Below are 7,075 nucleotides of genomic sequence, written 5' to 3' on the forward strand. Positions count from 1 at the left end.
GCTAGAGGTATGCCTGACTGCCAGCTTAGGCCCAGTCCCCCGGGGAGCGGGCCTAAGCCAGCAGGTGGACATCTCCCAAGGGGTCCCAGAGTATGAGAGTGCACAGGCTGGGCTGAGGGACCCCTCTGGGTGCACAAATTTTTGTGCACCAGGCCTCTAGTAAAGATTTATAAAAACAAAACAAAAGTAAGGCCATGAATCAAAGCCAAAGGCTGCCTCACAGCAAGGTATACAGAGAGATACCATGTGGGCTTCAGTTGTCCTCCTTCTGCAGGATCTTCCAGGATGCACTTTCTCTCTTGGATCAGGAACCTCCGACATGTTCATGGATGTTAAAACAGAGCAAAATAACCTTTTAACTGATGACTACCAGACTAAATATTAAAAACATTGTTTAGCATTACCATCACTGTGTTAGCTTAACTGCACCTAAAGAAATTCCTTCCTTCTGTGATGTGATGTAATTGTTCCCCTTTCTTTTCTCATAAATTCCCTTTTTCTTGCCTTTGTCTGCTAGTCAGAACTCTATTTGGGTTTCAGGCTGAGTCAGTGCTTCCCAAATAACTATTCTATCTCAAATAAGTGCTTGTTGCCTCTCACTTTGAAAGGTCTTTTATTTTTAGGTAAACAACTCACAGATAAGTCTCAAGTAGATAATATTCATTTGTGAGCACTGGTTTATAAAAGGAGCCAAGAAGTGTCCGTGATTGTTTTATCTCATTACTAGAGGCCACGTGCATGAAATTTGTACGTGGGGGGAGAGGGGCACTCCTTAGCCCGGCCTGCACCTTCTCACAATCTGGGACCCCTCAGGGGATGTCCAACTGCCGTTCCCAGGATTGAGCCTAAACTAGAAGTCAGACATCCCTCTTGCAATCCGGGACCTCTGGCTCCTAACCACTCGCCTGCCTGCCTGATTATCCCTAACCACTCTGCCTGCCTGCCTGATCACCCCTAGCCACTGCTGCATGAATGCCTATCACTCCTAACCACTCTTCCTGCCCACCTGATTGCCACTAACTGCTTACCTCCCTGCCTAATTGCCCTTAACCACTCTGCCTGCTTACCTGATCACCCTTAACCACTCTCCTGACTCCCTGATAACCCCTAACCCCTCTGCCTGCCTGCCTCATCGCCCCTAACTGCCTCTGTCTGCCTGCCTCATTGCCCCTAACTGCTTGACTGCCTGCCTGATCACCCCTAACCGCCTCTGCCTTGCCCCCTGCTGCCGTGGCTTCATCCAGAAGGACGTCCAGAATGATGTCCGGAAGGTTGTTTGGCTGTCTGGTCTAATTAGCATATTACACTTTTATTATTGTTGATTGCATATGGTCAACTAAATGGTTCTATCATAAAAAGTAGCCAAAACAATAAAAATAATTTTTTATGTAGCTATAGATAGTAGTTTAAACCTTTAAATATATTTCTAAAATTTGATGTCATTGAAATTTTTTACAGTTGGGAAAGAAGACATTATAGTTTGAGAGAGATCTATAATAATACAAGTGTAATATGCTAATTAGACCAGATGTCCTTCCTGATGAAGCCAGGGCTGCGTGGGAAGCCTGGACCCCGGGTACCTGCCGGCAGCTGAAGGGAAGCACTCCCAGGTCCAGGGTGACAGAGGAAAGCCGGTGCTGGCAGCTGGGGAAGGAAGGCCTACTCTTGCATGAATTTCATGCATCAGGCCTATAGTCCTATATAATAAAGAGCTAATATGCTAATTAAACCGAACAGCCAAATGACCTTCCAGACTTCCTTCTAGATGACCTTCTGGATGAAGCCAGGGCTTCAAGGGCTGGCCGTGGCTGCAAGGCCCAGCCGAGGCTGTGAGGTCCAGCCAAGGCAGCCAGGGCTGCAAGGGACGGCCAGGGTTGTAGGGACAAGCTTCTTGCACAAATTTCGGGCATCGGGCCTCTAGTAATAACATTTGCATTGATTCCCTTGTAAGTTATATCCATATCTAAATTACTCTAAATATCCACTTAACTAAAGAATCTATAATAATAAAAGCATAATATGCTAATTAGACCAGACAGCTGAACGACCTTTTGGATGAACCCGGAGTTGCAAGGGCCAAGCCCCTTGCATGCATTTCATGCATTGGGCCTCTACTCTAAATAATTAATTATACTTCCTTTATATTTTAAAAGTAATGAAGCTCTAGTTTGAGCTTCATTACTCAAGAAACAAATTGAATATGATTCTACTAATTGGTAGCTTGATCAAATTACACTTAGGATGCAAACAAGAAATAGTATTTGGATTTTTATTAGTTCTTTCACAGGAAATTTAGAAATAGATATTTCAGTTATTTTTATCAACTAACTAGAGGCCTGTTGCATGGAAACTCATGCACTCGGGGGGTCCCTCAGCCTGGCCTGCACCCTCTTGTAATCTGGGACCCCTCTGAAAGGGTCCCTAGGCCTGGCCTGAGATCAATGCCTATCAGGGCTTTCCTTCCCCCAGCTACTGGCATCTGACCGTACCCCTGCCGCTGCCACTGTGCAGAGCTGCCCCCATCCCCTGAGACTGGTCGCCTCCCTCTGCAGATAACAAGCATGGGGTATGATTGCTTGACTGGTCTGAGCTTCCCTCTGCTAGGCAACTGCTGGCCAGCCCTGAACACCACCACAGTGTCACTGGCTGGTGGCTTGGGCCTCCTTCTGTGGGGCGATTGATGGTGGGACCTCCAGATTGATCACCCTGCAGAGGGAGGCCTCCCCCACCCAATGTAGCACCACCAGCCAGGTGGCTTGGGCCTCCCTCTTTTCTTTTCTTTTTAAGTAAGTGTAATGTTTACTGAGCGATACAGAACTGAGTACTATGAAGGGTTTGCCAGAATGGAAATGCCCCTGCCACCCCCAACACCCAGAGACTAAAGTACTTAGAAGCTACACGCAATGGCCATAACTGCTGAATATCTGTTCGCAACAAACAAACCATAGCATATTTATACTGTATCACATTGAGTGATTATGGAATCTATTTATATATTGTTTGTATAAAATATTTTAAAAAAGAGAAAGTATAAAAAATATGTGCAGTTGAAAGCCCTGCCAGGACAGCCAGTCTGTAAACATTCAATGAGTATGTGCTTTGGAAGGGTGCCCTTGCCTCGTACCCACAGCAACTCTAGCTGCCACTATGGGCAGGACTGAGTTGGACCACGGTCGGTGGGTACAGCAGGGCCTGGGACTGTGCCCTTCTCCAGCCTTGCATCAGGATCAAGGTCAGGGTCAGGGCCGGGGGCAGGCAGATTGTAGTTTCACTCTGAGTTCCATATTCAGCCTAATTTTGGTTGCAACTCATGGATTTTCCTGGCTGCTCAGAGGCCCTTTGGGTGGGTGCCCTGGCAGAGAGGCTGGAGCAGTGGCCATAGCTGCCTGGGTGGGTGTTTCTCTGGCCCAGAGCCTCTGCCCTGCCTCCTACAAGTATGGCCCCAGGCAGAATAGGTTCCCTTCAGGACTACTTTGGTCTCAGTGCTTGGTCCTGGGTTTCATCAGCCTGGGTTTCCTCCCCTGGTGTGGCTGATCTGAGTTTCACAAAAAAGCCCGGCCAATGCTGGCTGTGCTGAGCCTCAGTGAAGAGTTTTTTATGCAGCAAAGAAGAGCCTTCTGGGACCCTCCTCCTCCTCCCTCTCCCCATATCCTCCTTCTCCTCTCAGCCCATGGTCACTTCTTCTCCAGCTGCTCCAGCAGTGGGTTACCTTCTGAGTTGGGGGTCTTAACACTGTTGGTCCTAACGATGCAGGTGGGGCAATGCCGGTTGAGCATCAGGATGAGCTGCTGCCACTCCTGCTTCAGCTCCTCCATCTGGGTTTTCAGCTCTGCATTCATGAGCTCCAGCCACTCAGATTCCTGCTACAGAAGCTCTGGGGGAACTTCCTGCTCCGCAGAAACTCTCTGCTCCTTCTTCTTGTTCCAGCATGAGGCTGCCGCCACTTTATTCTTTTCCTGGTGTCTTTTACTCCACTTTTCTTCCTTGTCTAACTCACCTTTCACAGGTTGAGGCACAGTTTCACCTCCAGGAAGTGCAAAAGGTTTATCATGGCCCCAGTGTTGTGGATGTCAGTGTATTTCAGCTCCTCTGCAGTTAGGGCGGAGCTGGGGAGTCTGGACAGGGGGCCAAGCCCTGGCAGAGAGCCTGCAGTCATGGAAGGGCCTGGGATCTTCCCAGGCATCATAACAGGAGTGGCAGTCCAGCCCTGAAGAAGCCACAGGCAGAGGCAACAACCCCGGGGCCTGGACCAGGTTGAAGGCACCATGCCCACTCAGTGTCGACCACTGCCAGTGCCTCCTATCGCAGCTGCCAACCACAGGATGTGGTTGGAAGCCTGGGTCTCCCTCTTTGAGGTGATCGATCACGAGGCTATGCCTGGCTGCCTGATCGCACCTAACCACTTGCTGGGGACGGGGCAAGCCCAGGTGAGGGGCCGTGGTGGTTCTGGTCTCTGGTCATTCTGGTCATTTGCTGTTTTGGTTACTGGGCTTTTATTATATAGGACTAGAGGCCCAGTGCACAAAAATTTGTGCACATGGGGGAAAGGGGATCCCTCAGCCCGGCCTGTGCCCTCACAGACTGAGACCCCTCAGGAGATAACGAACTGCTGAATTAGGCCTGCTCCTGGGTGGCAGAGGGCAGGCCCAATCCCTAGGTGCAGCCCCTGGTCAGGCTCAGAGCAGGGCTGATTGGGGAGTTGGGGCACCGCCCCCTGTCATGCACAGAGCAGGGCGGATTGGGAGGTTGCGATGCCCTCCTCAGTCACACTCAGGGTAGGACCGATTGGGGGTTGGGGCACCACCCCCGTCACAGTCAAGGCAGGGTCGATGGGGAGGTTGTGGCAGCACCTCCTGTCACGCACAGAGCAGGGCCAATCAGGGGGTTGAGGAGCTCCACCCTGTCACTCACAGAGTAGGGCCGATAGGGGAGTGGGGACACTGCCCCCTGTCACACACAGAGCCGCAGGGTGATGAGGGGGTTGGGGAGCGCCCCCCTATCAGGCACAGAGCAGGGCTGATCAGGGGGTTGGACTGCCTTCCCTGTCACGAACAGAGCAGGGTGGATAGGGAGGTTGTGGCCCCGCCCCCGGTCCCACACAGAGCCGCAGGGCGATCAGGGGGTTTGGGCGCTGCCCCCCGTCACACTGATCCCAGTGCTGGGAGGCATATTACCCTTTTACTATTTGGATAGAGGCCTGGTGCATGGGTGGGTGCCGGCTGGTTTGGCCTGAAGGGGGTCCTGGATCAGGGTGGGGGTCCCCACTGGGGTGCCTGGCCAGTCTGGGTGAGGGGCTGAGGGCTGTTTTCAGGCTGGGGGGTGACTGAAGCTCCCAACCGCTCCTTTTTTTCTTTTTCTTTTTTTTTCTTATGGGGCAGCTTTAGCTCTGAGGCTTGGCTCCAGCTCTTAGGCCTCAGCTGCTGAAAGCAGGTATCTGGTTTGTTTGGGTTCTATAATCGAAACACTGTTTCAACTCCAGCTCTGAGATCCCGGCTGGCTGAAAACAGGGTTTTGTTTAGCTTGTATATTTGTAACAATGTTTCAAACTGCAAGCTCAGAGGCCGGCAGCAGCAGGCGGAGAACGTTGGAGGTCGTCACTGAAGCAAGGAAGCCTCATGTTGGCTTCAAACTGCCTGGCTGCCGGCCGCCCTCTTGGCTGGCAGTTAATTTGCATATCGCTCTGATTAGTCAATGGGCAGGGGAGCAGATGTATGGCTAATTACCATGTTTCTCTTTTATTAGATAGGATAGTTCTGTTTTTGTTTTTTTTTTCTTAAATCTTCACCCAAGGTCACGTTCACTGGTTTTAGGGAGAGATAAAAACATCCATGTAATCTATAGAGCTCTTGGGACAATGAGAATCTCTGCCTTCCCCTCGTTTCATAGAATAAATAAAAAATAGTTCATCCGGTTTTAAATAAATAGCTATACAAAACTGAACCAAAGTGTCTAATAGCTACATGTATAAGAAACTGTTACAACAGAACGACCAGAACAACCAGTCGACCAGTCACTATGTTGGGCACTGAACACCAGGGGGTAGATGCTCAATGCAGAAGCTGTCCCCTGGTAGTCAATGTGCTCCCACAGCCAACCTCCTGTGGGCCCTCCCCCTGGCTGGCCTTTGACCCTTTCACCCCCCCCACCAGCCAACCTCCCCAGGTCCCTCCCCCTGGCTGGCCAGCCGCCTGATAGGCCTCGATCGCCAGCCAGGCTGAGGGACCCCACCCATGCATGAATTCATGCACTGGGCCTCTAGTACACATATAAAAGTGTGTCTTCTATATGTAGAGAGAGGAACTATAGGCAGAGGGAGAACAGTATCTGTCATTCACTTGGGTGCAGAGTAAAACACCAAACGTACTTGGTAGCTTCCAACTGTCCAAAACTGAGAAAAGCAGATAATGAAGTAATAAGTAAATTATTTACTCCACAATTTACATAATTAAAACAGATAATCCAAGCTGACTAGTAAAAGTGATTACAATAGTCCAGGAGGACACACCAGATTGAAGCCTGGGGAAGACTGGCCTCATTTCACACACAGATGTGGGCGTGAGTGAGGAACGTGCTAAGGTTGTTTTGTTCCTGTGTCTGGTGGCAGGCAGGCATATGGTCAGAGTCCCTGTGCAGTTGGGACGAGTTCTCAGGAGAATAGAATCTCTGAAAAATGAAAACAGGGAGAGCTCCTAGAATCTGATGACTTCCTCACCCCACACAAGTGGTTTCCTAAAGGGCTGACTGTCACTGTGGGATCAAGCAGCTCCTCTCTGGGAGCATGCTGTTTCAATGCCTGCTCTCCTTAATCCCTGCAAAGGTATCTTTGTGTTGTATTAGTAAAGAAATTATGTATTTAGAATGCATCTGTCAGTCCTTCTGTCAATTACAGTACTCCTTAATTGTGATAATAATACATTTATGATGTGAGTTTTCAGAAAATATAAACAATGTGGTTTTTTTTATAAGTAGGTTGAAAAAAGTCAGCAATCTTTCAAAAATGGTTTATTTTCTAAGGAAAGTAATCAATGGAAAAAGGTTTGTTTTCATGCTCAAAAGCCAGTAAAATAATATTTAC

General features: G+C 49.4%; 1 pseudogene; it reads right to left on the reverse strand.

Moving 5' to 3' along the window:
• Positions 1–3,674: 3,674 nt before the first annotated feature.
• Positions 3,675–4,210, reverse strand: LOC102761520 (annotated as a pseudogene).
• Between the last annotated feature and the right edge of the window lie 2,865 nt (positions 4,211–7,075).

Source organism: Myotis davidii, unplaced genomic scaffold, assembly GCF_000327345.1.
Source record: "Myotis davidii unplaced genomic scaffold, ASM32734v1 scaffold490, whole genome shotgun sequence".
Lineage (NCBI taxonomy): Eukaryota > Metazoa > Chordata > Mammalia > Chiroptera > Vespertilionidae > Myotis > Myotis davidii.